This window comes from Schistocerca serialis, chromosome 1 (genome assembly GCF_023864345.2).
Source record: "Schistocerca serialis cubense isolate TAMUIC-IGC-003099 chromosome 1, iqSchSeri2.2, whole genome shotgun sequence".
In the NCBI taxonomy this organism is placed as follows: domain Eukaryota; kingdom Metazoa; phylum Arthropoda; class Insecta; order Orthoptera; family Acrididae; genus Schistocerca; species Schistocerca serialis.
This window is the reverse complement of record NC_064638.1, coordinates 1,072,505,738-1,072,522,791: the sequence shown is the minus strand read 5'-3', so window position 1 is coordinate 1,072,522,791 and position 17,054 is coordinate 1,072,505,738. Positions and strand designations below refer to the sequence as shown.

At 42.3% G+C, this 17,054-nt stretch overlaps 1 protein-coding gene across 1 annotated transcript in view; it reads left to right on the top strand.

The window, feature by feature from the left end:
- The window catches only part of LOC126455440 (cadherin-86C-like), a 290,066-nt gene that overhangs the window by 48,173 nt on the left and 224,839 nt on the right, over positions 1-17,054 (top strand). The window lies entirely within an intron of this gene.

The window sequence follows — 17,054 nt, the reverse complement described above, 5'->3', positions numbered from 1 at the left end:
CTCTTTCCCGGCTCTGCTTCCTATAGCATTATTCCATTCACATCCCGTCTCCCCATGTAGATTACCATACTTCTGTAATACCACATTTAGTTAGTTAGTTACTTAAAACTTCCGCAGGTTATTTCAACGATTCTTTTATCGAAATTATGTAGAACGACTCAGTTTAGAGGATATGTATACGTGATTAGTATTAACATTAATGAACACATTACTGATGGTTTTGGGACAGCAACCAGCCACAAATTTACTTTCAGTTCCTTTATTCAAAGGGTACCGTTACTGGTTTCGAATCGTTGTGATTCATCCTCAGACGGTTTACACGGTTTCTTTATGACATGTGGTGTGTTTTTTACAGATTAATTGTCGTGGAATGTCTATTTGGAGTGTTTGTTTTCATAATATTCGTCGGACATTTGTTAATACATTCCCACTGCATTCTTATTGTAGCACACGTAAATTTTTCTCACTGAACACTTTATATTTGTCACTGAGAACATTTGTACCACGCACCACATGTTTTGATACATATTTGTATGTTTTGATACATATTTGTATGTTTTGGTACATATTTGTATGTATCAAAACATGTGGTGTTTGATAGATATCTTCTCAGTGACAAATCTAAAGTGTTCAGTGAGAAAAATTTACGTGTGCTACAATAAGAATGCAGTTGGAATGTATTCACATCTGTCGGACGAATGTTATGAAAACAAACATTCCAAACGGACATTCCACGACAATTAATCTGTAAAAAAACACACCACATGTCATAAATAAAGCGTGTAAACCGTCAGAGGATGAATCACAACGATTTTAAACCGGTAACGGTACCCTTTGAATAAAGGAACTGAAAGTAAATTTGTGGCTGGTTGCTGTCCCAAAACCATTAACATTTGCTTCAAACAACAGCCACGGTCTCTATCATGTCATCATATGACAAAATTGCACAGAACACATTATTATTTTAGAATATTAGAGATCCTACTCAAGCAACTGCGCTTTTTTTTACTTGTTACCGGTTTTTAAGCAGAAATTCGTCAGTGGGATGGAAGGAGTTGTCCAGGAGACATTATTTTGAATTACACTACTGTTTGTGACAACTGCAACACGCAGAAGGAATGGTCTGAATCAATCCAAAACCAGAGTACGTGTAGAACAGCGAAACCTTACAAGTGCTTAAGATTGCGGAGAGATGGCATGTATGAGGCCCAGCATTGCCTTCTTTTGTGTGACTGGACAGGTCGGTGTAATGCCAAGTTCAGTCCGTACAGGTCCAGCAAACATGGTGGAAACATGCAAATATGTGTTGGTATGTCTCTTTAATGTCAAGGCATGATTGAGCTTGAGGAGGGGGGGGGGGGGGGGAGGCAGAGTGATTGGTCTTTTTAAAACACACTTACCATACCAATTCATTGCGGCGTCCGGCACCTTAGCTGAGTGGTCGGTACGTCTGACTACCATGCTGCAGGCGCGGGTTCGATTCCCAGGTGGATCGGCGATTTTGTACACTCGGGGCTGGGTGTTGTGTTGTCCACGTCATCATCATCGATACGTAAGTCACCCCGTATGGCGTCAACTGAAAAGATTTGCAACTCAGCGGCCGAACTTCCCCAGGTGGGGTCTCCTTGGCCGACAATGCCATACGAACATTTCATTTTATTTCATTGGGGCTCAGCAGGGCATGCTGCTATGTCAGTGATGTATGTGTGGAAACACTGGATAGGAGGGGTTGGTACACAACGATGAATGGGTACTAGACCATACAATGTGATCACAGTGCGGGATGACACCCATCTCGTCTGCGTAGCTGTAACTTACATTACAACTTAGTCCACAGTGATGGCTCAAAGTTGTATCAGTGCAGTGGGTTCGGCATGTTTACGTTGACGGTTCAACGCCGTCTACTGAGCGCTGAACTAGTGGCATGCAAGCCCATTGCGCTGGCTTCCAAAGATCACAAACCAGTAAATAACGACAAGCTTAGAGAGATCACATAAAGTTTATGTGATCGCTCTAAGCTTGTCGTTATAGCTTCATACCAGTGCCTACCAATTTGAATTGTATATTACAGCACTGAGGATGGTCACTAAGTGACTGAAAATCGATTTTGCTGACAATAAAACAACAAAATACGGCCAATACTGATTTTCCTTCCAATTCTATGACAAGTAGATGTCACGAGAGAGGGACACGCCAGTGTGAAAGGAGAGAAGCAGTAAAAGCAGAATAGCTCGATCGTGGACTAGTCATTGGATGGATGTAACTTGAGTAACAAATACGTCAGTTACATTTCAACGCTTCTAAAGCTGCCCACGTCGGCTGTTGGTGATGTGACTGCGAAGCGATACGCGAAGGAACCGGAAGTTCAGTTACTTGTCATTGGATGTCACCTGAGTAACAAATCCACCATTGATGTTTCAGTCCTAAACCTGCCAAAACTGGCTGGAATTGGAAACATCAACAAACAACTACAGCTTAACCAAAACCAGGCAGACATCATATACTGACGGACAGGGGGCGTGTAGCACTGTGGCGGCCCGTTACAAAAAAAAATCACATGAAAGCAGCGAAAGGACTCACTCCAGAGTTCCAAAGAGCTATCAGCAAAGAGATAACTCGACGACTATGTGTATGAAGTTAAAAATAATGGATTACAGTGCTCGAGGAGCTCCGCATAGCCCATACGGTGCGATTGTACAGAATAAGATTGGAAAAGAGTGATTTGGAGTGATGAATCCTGGAATACCCGGTGGCAATCCGATGGAAGGGTTTGCATTTGGCGAAGCTTGGAGGGCATTACCTGCCATCATGCGTATTACCAACACTGAAGTATGGAGGAGGTGAGACGTTAAAACCGTGTATTTCAGCTGCGTCCTGGACTCGGGCAGGCGCGCCGCCCCCCAGATCGAATCCACCCGGCGGATTAACGAGGAGGGCCGGTGTCCCGTCCATCTTGGATGTGGTTTTTAGGCTGTTTTCCACATCCTGCTAGGTGAATACCGGGCTGGTCCCCACGTTCCGCCTCAGTTACACGGCTCACAGACATCTGAATACATTCGCACTATTCCATGGATTACACTAGACGCAGACAGTTGGGGTACACTAGTTCCTTCCAATTAACATGCCACAACCTATTAACCAACAAACCCCGCAAGTCGGGATAAATGCTTGGAAAGAGAGAGATATGCTATTTGAATCCAGAATTAGATTTTCACTCTGCAGCAGAGTGTGTGCTGATATGAAACTTCCTGGCAGATTGAAACTGTGTGCCGGACCGAGACTCGAACTCGGGACCTTTGCCTTTCGCCTACTTAGAGCCTTAATTTTCATAGTTAATTAGTTATGAGTTTCATTTTAAAAGTCCTCAGAACAAAATAGAAAAAAAAGGTACTTACATCACTGAAACCTTTTTATTTTTCAATGTAGTCTCCTTGTAGATTAATGCAATTGGTCCAACGATGTACCAGTGCCTTGATCCCACCTCGAAAATGAGTTTCATCCAGGCCTGCAAAATAGTTGTCAACTCCGGCGCCGGCCAGGGTGGCCGAGCGGTTCTAGGCGCTACAGTCTGGGACCGCGCGACCGATACGGTCGCAGGTTCGAATCCTGCCTCGGGCATGGCTGTGTGTGATGTCCTTAGGTTAGTTAGGTTTGAGTAGTTCTAAGTTCTAGGGCACTGATAACATCAGAAGTTAAGTCCCATACTGCTCAGAGCCATTTGAACCATCAACTACTGCTATCAATTCTTCGTTTGAAGAGAATCTTCGTCCACCAAGAAAAATTTTCAGTTTTGGGAAGAGATAGAAGTCTGACGGAGCCATATCAGGTGAATAAGGCGGGTAATTTTTCCGCGGTGACGGCACATGTGTGCGGGCGAACGTCAAGAGTCGCGGCACCCATCTTTCAGACAATTTTTTCATTTCTAATTCTTCAGCTAAAATGTGATACACCATTTCAGATGACGTCTAGCAAGCGTGAGCAATTTCATGCACTTTCAATCGGCGATCCTCCATCACCATTTTGTGCACTTTTGCAATGATTACTGGAGTAGTGCCGCTCCTTGGCCAACCACTACGCGGATCATCATCTAAGCTCTCCCGACCAAATTTAAATCCATTTGTCCACTTGGCAACGGTTGAATACGAAGGAGCAGAGTCCCCCAGTGTATTCTGGAAAGCGGCATGAACGTCCTTTGCTTTGATGCCTTTCTTTACGAAGTACTTAATCAATGCTAGAATCTCGATTTTTTCCATCTTCGCAAGTCACCACGCGGGAACAACAACAGAACCAAGTCACCGCCACAGCTCTCTTCCAAGAGCACTGATGTGGTGCGTGTTTACAGGCAACAGTCCAACAAATATCACGTGAGCAACTCGCTGCGCTAGCGCTGACCTCTCGTGGTGATTCCGAGTGCATTTACAGGATATGTAGACATGACCAGCGCTAACATTAATAAACATACTGTTTTTCAGCCCTACTAATGCAACTTCGCTAAAAACTAGGCTTTTTTCGGGCTACCAGTGTTTAAGTACAATTCGTTAATTGAATGGAAGGAGTTGTCCAGCAGAAATGATTTAGGTTAAATTTAAAACTTGCTTTGCTACCAGTCAGACTTTTCTGTTATTGGGCAAATGATCAAAAATTTTTGTTCATGGATATTGAACTCCTTCCTAAGCCACTCAAAGCTTTAATAATGGGTAACAAAGGCCATCTTTTCGTTCGTGTTCTTAGTATGGACACCACTATTCCCCTCACATTGTGAACGATTCTTTATGACGAATTTCACTAGCGAATGTATAAACTGCGATGGTCAGTTAAAACGCCTAACTCCTCGAATAGGTACCTACATGACACGCGCAGAAAAAGCCTAGCTCCTGGATGAGGTACCTAAATGACGTCGTGGTCAAACACCATATAGTATTGTTACTGCTCGCCTTTGTGCAATCGATACTTTCTTATTCCATAAGACATTATTGAGTGGAAACATGTAAAATATGTCAGGAGGCTGATTCGTTTGTGTCAAAGAGCAACTGTTACACGGAGAGTAAAAGTAGTTGAATTTAAATGTTTGAGAACCTCAGTAATATGCTTCTTTCATTTCCAGTTTTCATTAAAATGTACACCAAAAAATTTGGAGCATTCTACCCGATTTACTGACTCCTGTTAATGTTCTGCGTTAGTTGTTGGTGTGATTCTATTTTATTAAATGAAACAAGTTTACTGTTACCAGTCACCGTTTTATTTATTTCCACGACGCGTTTCAAAGGTTTAAACCTCCATCATCGGGTGGATTTACATTAGTTAATATGATATTTGTGTGTGTGTTCTGCTACGATTTTTTGGAGGAATTTGTCGCACTGCCTAGTAGAGAAACAAAACACTATTTCATAACATGGTTTTGGATTTCTTCTGCCAAAAAATTAAATTGATATCTAATGGTAAACACCTCCAGTGGTCACAGGTTCCTTTCGCTGTCGTAACACATCACATGTATACTGTCACAATTTGTAAACAAATATGGCGTCTGGAATCTGCTGGGTGCAAGGTTCGTATAGCAGAAGAGATGACATAATCGTAAAGTGCAAAGAATATACATCGTAACAACATTATTACAGAATGATTGTTTAAAGAATTTGGAGGTGTTTGTTTTGAGGTGTCGAATATATGTGTGTGTACTTCAGGTGGCATATAAATCCAATTTTGTTAAATTAATACAGGTTAACATTCGTACTCGTTTATACAATCAGGTGAAATGTTAAAATGGCTTAAACTTCATACTTGTTAATAACAATCAGGTGAAATGTTAGAGACTTGAAGTACAATAATCATATTGGCTACAGCTACAGCGGTAAAATCAAACGTAGATGCCACTATTTAATTGGGATTAATAGACAGATGTGAGAGCTGGAGGCAGAGGGTCCTGGTAAAGTCTAACCTAAAATGTTCGCATTTAAAGTGAATCTATTTGTTACTCACAACTGAATGTCCTGTGTTTTCTCAAAATTTAGGAAGAATCCATTTTCAGAGACCCATTTAGTAATTCACTGAAAAATATCTCCGCCCAGGGTATGGGTGTTGTGTTATCCTAACCATCATCATTTCGCCGGCCCCTGTGGCCGAGCGGTTCTAGGCGCTTAAGTCTGAAACCGCTCGACCGCTACAGTCGCAGGTTCGAATCCTGCCTCGGGCATGGATGTGTGTGATGTCCTTAGGTTAGTTAAGTTTAAGTAGCTCTAAGTTCTAGGGGACTGATGACCTTAGATGTTAAGTCCCATAGTGCTCAGAGCCATTCGAACCACTTGAAAAATATCATTAACGTTATTCGATCCGCTGTCTGCAGCTGTTTAAGGTAGGGTGGCACAATTTACTGTAAACGTCGATATTAGACATCAAAATAAGCGTGTGTGCGAACCTGCGAGAAGCTAGCGAAAGCTGAACACACGCCATTTGTGTCGGGCAGCACGTGGGCGGTGTGGCGTGCAGCGGCTAATGTATTCCATCGCGATAGGCGGCGGCGAAGTCGTGCTGAGCGATAAGGGTCCGGCCAGCCCTTATTGCCAGCCAACCAAGGACCTGGCTCTCCTTAGAAACGGCCTGGCCGCTCAATACCGCCGGCCATTGGCCAGCAAGCAAAGTACTACGTGTCGATCGTCCGCCTGGAAGCGCACCGCTCTGGAAAAGCACTCAGCACGCTGAAAACGGCTTTTTCAACAACTGTGACACTGTGGTTGAGTATAAGAATATAACGCACCAATATGACATTGTACAACCCCACCTCCAACTGGAAGAGCGCAGTTGTGTGCTCTACATTTAAGAAAAATGATCCCCTTGTGTGCGATAAGTACAGAAGAATTGCTTTACTGGATGTCATTTACAAAATCCCATCGATGTGCCTATTGAACAGGTTGATCCCAATAACTGAAGAACTGATTAGGGTTATCAATGCTGTTACCGCAGAAGCTATTTTAGTTAACTTCGTCTCAGAGAAGATCAATACTTTAGTAAAACTAATCCACAAGGGATACAAATGCACTAGACATGCCTACGCAGATGATGTAGCATTAACAAGTATTTTCAAAACAAAATTAATCAGAATGATAGACAAATATTACAAAAAATGGTTCAAATGGCTCTGAGCTCTATGGGACTTAACTTCTTAGGTCAACAGTCCCCTAGAACTTCTTACTTACAGACATTTCAGTGACTTACGTTGAAGGAACCGGACGAGTGCGAATAGGAATCGCACTTAGAAGGTTCTGTACGAAATAAATTATGAGTAAAATAGTTTTAAAAAAATGGCTCTGAGCACTATGGGACTTAACATCTGATGTCATCAGTCCCCTAGAACTTAGAACTACTTAAACCTAACTAACCTAAGGACATCACACACATCCATGCCCGAGGCAGGATTCGAACCTGCGACGGTAGCGGTCGCACGGTTCCAGACTGTAGCGCCTAGAACCGCTCGGCCACACTGGCCGGCAATTATTACAAAATCGCTGAGAAAACAGGATTATGTTTAATGAAGAAAAGACAGAATATCTGGTCATAAGTAACAAAATACCTTTGGCTGTAGCCGGCCGGGGTGGTCGAGCGGTTCTAGGCGCTACAGTCTAGAACCGCGCGACCGCTATGGTCGCAGGATCGAATCCTGCCTCGGGCATGGGTGTGTGTGATGTCCTTAGGTTAGTTCGGTTTAAGTAGTTCTAAGTTCTAGGGGACTGATGACCTCAGCAGTTAAGTCCCACAGTGCTCAGAGCCATTTGAACTATTTGAATCATTTGGCTGTAGATGGATTCATTTTCAAACCAGCTAACCGTTTCAAGTACTTACGCAACACAGAAATAGATGCCCGTCTAACAACGGCGAATAAAACATTTTTTAGTTTTATCAAAATCTTAAAGAAAATATGACAGGACTAACTGCAAAATCCGCGTGTATCAGTCGACTGTTATACCAGTAAGACTATTCTGCTATGAAGCATTGTTGTTGTTGTGGTCTTCAGTCCTGAGACTGGTTTGATGCAGCTCTCCACGCTACTCTATCCTGTGCAAGTTTCTTCATCTCCCAGTACCTACTGCAGCCTACATCCTTCTGAATCTGCTTAGTGTATACACCTCTTGGTCTCCCTCTACGATTTTTACCCTCCACGCTGCCCTCCAATACTAAACTGGTGATCCCTTGATGCCTCAGAACATGTCCTACCAACCGATCCCTTCTTCTAGTCAAATTGTGCGACAAACTCCTTTTCTCTCCAATCCTATTCAGTACCTCCTCATTAGTTATGTGATCTACCCATCTAATCTTCAGCATTCTTCTGTAGCACCACATTTCGAAAGCTTCTATTCTCTTCTTGTCCAAACTAGTTATCGTCCATGTTTCACTTCCATACATGGCTACACTCCATACATATACTTTCAGAAACGACTTCCTGACACTTAAATCTATACTCGTTGTTAACAAATTTCTCTTCTTCAGAAACGCTTTCCTTTCCATTGCCAGTCTACATTTTATATCCTCTCTACTTCGACCATCATCAGATATTTTGCTCCCCAAATAGCAAACCTCCTTTACTACTTTAAGTGTCTCATTTCCTAATCTAATTCCCTCAGCATCACCCGACATAATTCGACTACATTCCATTATCCTCGTTTTGCTTTAGTTGGTGTTCATCTTATATCCTCCTTTCAAGACACTGTCCATTCCGTTCAACTGCTCTTCCAAGTCCTTTGCTGCCTCTAACAGAATTACAATATCATCGGCGAACCTTAAAGTTTTTATTTCTTCTCCATGGATTTTAGTGCCTAGTCCGAATTTTTCTTTTGTTTCCTTTACTGCTTGCTCAATATACAGATTGAACAACATCGGGGAGAGGCTACAACCCTGTCTCACTCCCTTCCCAACCACTGCCTCCCTTTCATACCCTTCGACTTTTATAACTGCCATCTGGTTTCTGCACAAATTGTAAAGAGGCTTTCGCTCCCTGTATTGTACCCCTGCCACCTTTAGAATTTGAAAGAGAGTATTCCAGTCAACATTGTCAAAAGCTTTCTCTAAGTCTACAAATGCTAGAAACGTAGGTTTGCTTTTTCTTAATTTAGCTTCTAAGATAAGTCGTAGGGTCAGTATTGCCTCACGTGTTCCCATATTTCTACGGAATCCAAACTGATCTTCCCCGAGGTCGGCTTCTACCACTTTTTCCATTCGTTTGTAAAGAATTCGCGTTAGTATTTTGCAGCCGTGACTTATTAAACTGATAGTTTGGTAATTTTCGCATCTGTCAACGCCTGCTATCTTTGAGGTTGGAATTATTATATTCTTCTTGAAGTCTGAGGGTATTTCGCCAGTCTCATACATTTTGCTCACCAGATGGTAGAGTTTTGTCAGGACTGGCTGTCCCAAGGCTGTCAGTAGTTCTAATGGAATGTTGGCTACTCCCGGGGCCTTGTTTCGACTCAGGTCTTTCAGTGCTCCGTCAAACTCTTCACGCAGTATCATATCTCCCATTCATCTTCATCTACATTCTCTTTCATTTCCATAATATTGTCCTCAAGTACATCGCCCTTGTATAGACCCTCTATATACTCCTTTCACCTTTCTGCTTTCCCTTCTTTGCTTAGAACTGAGTTTCCATCTGAGCTCTTGATATTCATACAAGTGGTTCTCTTATCTCCAAAGGTCTCTTTAATTTTCCTGTAGGCAGTATCTATCTTACCTCTAGTGAGATAAGCCTCTACATCCTTACATTTGTCCTCTAGCCATGCCTGCTTAGCCATTTTGCACTTCCTGTCGATCTCATGCTTGAGACGTTTGTGTTCCTTTTTGCCTGCTTCATTTACTACATTTTTATATTTTCTCCTTTCGTCAATTAAATTCAGTATTTCTTCTGTCACCCAAGAATTTCTACTAGCCCTCGTCTTTTTTCCTACTTGATCGTCTGCTGCCTTCACTACTTCATCCCTCAAAGCTACCCATTCTTCTTCTACTGTATTTCTTTCCCCCATTCCTGTCGATTGTTCCCTTATGCTCTCCCTGAAACTCTGTACAACCTCTGTTTCTTTCAGTTTATCCAGGTCCCATCTCCTTAAATTCCCATCTTTTTGCAGCTTCTCCAGTTTTAATCTACAGTTCTTAACCAATAGGTTGTGGTCAGAGTCTACATCTGCCCCTGGAAATGTCTTACAATTTAAAACGTGGTTCCTAAATCTCTGTCTTGCCATTATATAATATACCTGAAACCTGTGAGTATCTCCAGGCTTGTTCCATGTATACAGCCTTCTTTTATGACACTTGAACCAAGTGTTAACTATGATTAAGTTGTGCTCTGTGCAAAATTCCACCAGGCGGCTTCCTCTTTCATTTCTTACCCCCAATCCATATTCACCTACTACGTTTCCTTCTATCCCTTTTCCTACTACCGAATTTCGGTCACCCATGACCATTAAATTTTCGGCGCCTTTTACTATCTGAATAATTTCTTTTATTTCATCATACATTTCTTCAATTTCTTCGTCATCTGCAGAGCTAGTTGGCATATGGACTTGTACTACTGTCGTAGGGGTGGGCTTCGTGTCTATCTTGGCCACAACAATGCGTTCGCTGTGCTGTTTGTAGTAGCTTACCTGCATTCCTAGTGTTTCATTCATTATCAAACCTACTCCTGCATTACCCCTATTTGATTTTGTATTTATAACCCTGTATTCACCTGACCAAAAGTCTTGTTCCTCCTGCCACAGAACTTCACTAATTCCCACTATATCCAACTCTGACCTATCCATTTACCTTTTTAAATTTTCCAACCTACCTGCCCGATTAAGGGATCTGACATTCCACGCTCCGATCCGTAGAACGCCAGTTTTCTTTCTCCTGATAACAACGTCCTCCTGAGTAGTCCCCGCCCGGAGTTCCGACTGGGGGACTATTTTACCTCCGGAATATTTTACCCAAGAGGACGCCATCATCATTTATCCATACAGTAAAGCTGCATGCCCTCGGGAAAAATTACGGCCGTAGTTTCCCCTTGCTTTCAGCCGTTCGCAGTACCAGCACAGCAAGGCCGTTTTGGTTAGTGTTACAAGGCCAGATCAGTCAATCATCCAGACTGTTGCCCCTGCAACTACTGAAAAGGCTGCTGCCCCTCTTCAGGAACCATACGTTTGTCTGACCTCTCAACAGATACCCCTCCGTTGCGGTTGCACCTACGGTACGGCTATCTGTGTCGTTGAGGCACGCAAGCCTCCCCACCAACGGCAAGGTGTATGGTTCATGGGGACTTAAAAAACTGTTAATATTCGAAAGAAAAGTACTGAGAAAAATCTTTGGACCGCTATATGATGAAAATGGCAGGGAGTGGAGAATAAGAAAAACTGAAGAATTAAGAAAGCTGTACAAACACTGTAACATCTTCGAAGAGAAGGGTGAACTGGGCAGGCCGCATAACAAGAATGGTGATGAACAGGCTACCAAGAATAGCACTCTGCAAGACAATAAATGGAACAAGACGAATACGAAGGCCCAAAATTTGGCGGCGAGATAACACGCAGGAGGACACAGCTAGGATGAACATAAACGCCAAGTGCATAAACAGCGCAACTGACAGAAAGGAATAGAAGAGGTTCGCAGAGCAAATGTAAGGTCGATAAGGCCCTTGCCACGTGTAAGACAAAGTAAGTGCAAGAGTCTAACTCAGCTGCATGAGAATGCCAGAAAGGTTACGGTTTAAAGCCTTGTTGTCGATGAGGCCATTAGAGACGGGCCACAAATTCGAATTGGGAAGGATGGACAAGGAAATCAGCAGTGTCATTCTCGAAATGACCATCAAACCATTCGCCTTAATCGATATGGAGAAACAATGGCAGATGTAAAGCTGGCTGATCGGACTGGGCTAGAACTACCACCGTCCCGAATGCGAGTCGAGTATCTTAACCTCTGCCCACTTAGGTGAAATCCTAAATGATACACTTCCTTACCGATAAATGCTGACCTTAATCAATGAAAAACAAGAAACGACTGGCAGACGAAATGGGTTTGGGCTAAGATCTCAAATGGTGCGCATTATTTCTGGCTACTAAAATATCATAATCTCCATGGTTTTGTTGTTGTTGTTGTGGTCTCCAGTCCAGAGACTGGTTTGATGCAGCTCTCCATGCTACTCTATCCTGTGCAAGCTTCTTCATCTCCCAGTACTTACTGCAACCTACACCCTTCTGAATCTGCTTAGTGTATTCATATCTTGGTCTCCCTCTACGGTTTTTACCCTCCACGCTGCCCTCGAATACTAAATTGGTGATCCCTTGCTGCCTCAGAACATGTCCAACCAACCGATCCCTTCTTCTACTCAAGTTGTGCCACAAATTTCTCTTCTTCCCAATTCTATTCAATACCTCCTCATTAGTTATGTGATCTACCCATCTAATCTTCAGCATTCTTCTGTAGCACCACAGTTCGAAAGCTTATATTGTCTTCTTGTCCAAACTATTCATCGTCCATGTTTCACTTCCATACATGGCTACACTCCATACAAATACTTTCAGGGAAGACTTCCTGACACATAAATATATACTCGATATTAGCAAACTTCTCTTCTTCAGAAACCCATTCCTTGCCATTGCCAGTCTACATTTATATCTTCTCTACTACGACCATCATTAGTTATTTTGCTCCCCAAATAGAAAAACTCATTTATTACTTTAAGTGTCTCATTTCTTACCTAATTCCATCAGCATCACCCGATTTAATTCGACCACATTCCATCATCACCGTTTTGCTTTTGTTCGTGTTCATCTTATATCTTCCTTTCAAGACACTGTCCATTCCCTTCAACTGCTCTTCCAGGTCCTTTGCTGTCTCTGATAGAATTACAATGTCATCGGCGAACCTCCATGGTTTATTGATCAGGAAAATGGCATACGATTCATAACAAAGATTAAGTGTATGCGTTTAAATCAAGGCAGATTTTCACTCGCCTGTTCTGAATAGGTTTGAGGAAATCTCTGTGATACGATTTATGAATGAAGAAGAACAACACATTCCTCTATTCGTAGTTTATAGTTGTGTCATGTTTCAATCATTTATTCAAACTTGCATTTCTTTGTAAACGACAATAAACGAAATGCGGCGCCGGCCGCTGTGGGCCAGCGGTTCTAGGCGCTTCAGTCCGGAACCGCGCTGCTGCTACGGTCGCAGGTTAGAATCCTGCCTCGGGCATGGATGTGTGTGATGTCCTTAGGTTAGTTAGGTTTGAGTAGTTCTAAGTCTAGGGGACTGATGACCTCAGATGTTAAGTACCATTGTGCTTAGAGCCATTTGAACCATTTTTGAACGAAATGAGAAGCAGAGTGCCCTTTAAGAATGATACTAAGAAAATTTGATCGTGTTGGCCAAATGCCAATAAAGAAAAGAAAAAAATCTCTCCTTTTGGTTATAAAGATTGAGAAGTGGACTGCTGAATATCTTTTCATGCGGTTGCTGGAAAACCTTATATCCTGTGTGTAAGACATCGCCTATGAGTAAAGACAGCCGGTGAGCAATACTATTAATTACATACGTAGCTTTCGTTGTGCCTTTTGCGGCATCAAATATTCCTGAGAGGCTTAAGTAATAGGCACTGACAGCATAACATCAGCAGCAGTCGTTCTCTGGAAGAAGACGAAGTATCCGCACATTACTATAGACCCGATGTAACAATACCACAAATAGACACAAGGTATTCATTGCACAGGTCGGAAGGTTTCCTCATTATGCGATTTATGCAATAAAGATGAAGATGTGAAGTATCTGCTATTTTCATGCTCCAGATACAGCAAAAACCTTTTACCCGAGCATGGTTAAGGCAGAGGTTTCGTTTACTGCCGTTCTCAAAGAAATGAAAGTTTGAATAAGGGACTGAAACGGTAGTATCTAATGCCTAAACTCGAATACATACTGTCTTATGATATTTGTTGTGAAAAACAAGTCACAATTCAAAAAATTACAGTAGCATCCATAAATACAACATTAGGAATAACAGTGGTTCCACTAACCACAATTCAGTTTTACTCTTGCATAGAACGGAAGGCAAGTATGCAGCTATAAAAATATTTGACCACCTCCCTTGTGTCTTTAAGTGCTGTAAGTAATGAACACAATTGAAAAAAGTATTTCTGCGTAACAACTTCCGCTCCATAGATGAATTTCCGAACGTATAATTTCAATGTGTGGTTGAATTGAACGTAATAAATTTTATTGTAGATTAAGATTAAAGTAGGAATTCAGTTATGTAAACAGTCGGCACGTTCTCACATTTTCAATGAGAGAATGTATAGCAAATGTAATCCTGAAACTTCCTGGCAGATTAAAACTGTGTGCCCGACCGGGACTCGAACTCGGGACCTTTGCCTTTCGCGGGCAAGTGCTCTGGAAATGTAATCCTGTTGGCATGTTGCACATAGTAGCGAGTTGTCCCAGAAACATGATACAACCGGCCAGCTAAGGAAGGGTTAAACTTCCCATTTCTGCTGCAGTTATTGGGTCATAAGAGTACTTATGAACTGTTTGTCGTCGAGCCCCAGTTGCAATACTGTGAGGTGAGTGGTGCATTGCGAAATATACGTGCATTCTCCGTCCAATAATTTCCGCCTTTATGGCCTCGGAGCTGGCAGGTTGCCGACATGCAGGTTGTAGCAGAAGTAGTCGCCTTCAAACACCGTATCGTTTACTGCTCATTACGTCGTGCTTCATCTACTTTCGGCGTAATATACCAGACTGTGATTGCCTGGGAGAGGAACTTCTTAAAAGCCAAGGATCGTCGGACGTTCGCAAGCTGCTATCATTAGTATATTATATCAGTGCCAAGGTCGCATGCTGCTGTCATTAGTACATTATACTACTGATTGCTGCATACGAACATTCGTCGACCTTAAGCTTTTAAGAAATTTCCTCTCGCAGGCGCCAGGAAATCACAGTCTGTTATTTCCGAATGCTTTTGAAACTGGCACCTTTCCAGATTCTATCCACACGATAATCCAACAGCGTCTCTCGCATCCCCAGCAGCTCTTCTGTATTTTCGTGTTTCTTTTTTTCTCTTTTTTTCCCATCAGTATATTGACTGATCTGATGTTGAACACCACTGTTTCCACTTCTGTGCCAATCTCCTCTTGTCAGTATAGCACTTACATTCACCGTTGTGAATTATTTGTCCTATATATTTCAGTCTCTTTCTTGTTTTAAAATGTTTGCCCCTTCTGTTTCCCTCTGGCGCATCTGAAGTGATTCTCTGATGTCTTAGCACATGCGCCGTTATTTTTTCCGTTATTCTTATTATTAGTTTTCACATCATTCTTTCGTCGTCGATTCTGTGGAGAATCTCCTCATTCCTCAACGTAATTTTCAGCATCCTTTTGGGGCACCACATCTGAAACGCATATTCTGTTTCATATCGCATCAAATTTGGAGGGACCGCGAGGGTAAGCTGAAAGAAATTAAGGCTCGTATTGAAGCATATAGACAGTCGTTTTGCGAGTGAAACAGGAAACGGAACGATTAGCAGTAGTAGGATGAAGGAGAAATGCCCTGTCATGGTATCACATTTATTTCTACATTGTAAAGCCGTAGCAATAAATCGCCTCTGGGCTGGTATTTAAGGTACCAGCTAAATTCACACGAGAGACATACATAAGAATGTCTAATTTAAAATTAGTGGAATGAAACTGTGTCGAGATACACTGGAAAGCTGCAGAGATATGAATAAAGACGGCTGTTTGCTCAGATACTGATACACAAATTAATTTCTTCCTCATGTTAATCTCTTGCCCTAACGCATATAGAATTACAAATAACCAAGCGAGGTGGCACTATAATTAAGAGACTGGACTTGCATTACATAAACCAGGGTGCAAATAATCGTGCAGCTGTCTCAATTTATACCATACTTACATAAACGATCTCAGGGGTAAGGTGAGCAGCAATCTGCGACTCTTCGCTGCAGACGCTGTAGCGTACGGAAGTGTCGCAGTTGGGTGACTGTGCGATGATATACGACTAGACAGAATTTCTAAGTATGGAAAAATGTAAGTTAATGCCAATGAGTACTGCCCAAGAGTTTGGGAACCCCATCAGGTCGGATTAAAGGAAGACATCGAAGCAATTCAGACGCGTGCAAAAATTGCGAATATTACGAAAATGCTCCTTGTACTCAAATGGGAATCCCTGGAGGAAAGTCGGCGTTATCTTTGCGAAACCGTACTGAGAAAGTTTAGAGAACAGGCATTTGCGAGGGACTACAGAACGGTTTTATTGCCAGCAATCTACAAGTCACGTAAGTACTGCGAAGATAAATGAAAGAAATTTATGGCTCGTAAGGAAGCATACAGACAGTCGTCTTTTCCCCGCTTCATTTACGAGTGTGACAGGAAAAGGAATGACTGTCACTAAGTACCCTCAGCCATGCACCTTATAATGGCTTGCAGAATATGTATGTAGATGTACTTATCCAGTTGTGCAAACGTAATTAATGAAATGCATGAAACAGTTTTAAGTTGCGACATAAAGTGGCACACGAGACCTACGAGTACTGCGTGAGTTACTGAGCACGTCTTTTTCGCCGCTAATAATAACACTCAGCTTCATGTTAAAACTTCATTTTTATGGTTTCTAGCACAGTCTATCATCAGCACGTCAGATAAAAGGATTTAACACAGAATGTAGTGTCAAACGATATCTATCGTAACACTGATGCTGATTGATGCATCAAGTGACGCAATAGTCTGTATTAAGTTCTTTTGTTTTTTATTCTGGTGATGGGAAGTTTTAACAACACACCGGAGTGTTATTGGTGGCGAAAAAGAATTGCTCGTTATGCCTGAGAGATTAAAAATTGAACATATCACGGTGAAACAGATGACTGGCCGCAAACAAAACCTCTGAAAGGTAAGTAATGCTCGCCGCTGGTGTAATGGGAGGAATCTATGCATACTGAGTGTGTCGGGTCATTGGCCGCAACCTCAGCTCCTTCTGCACGCAGTCCGGCGGTCGTCAGAGGGCAGCGACCCCTGCCACGTCAGACCGATAGCGTAATG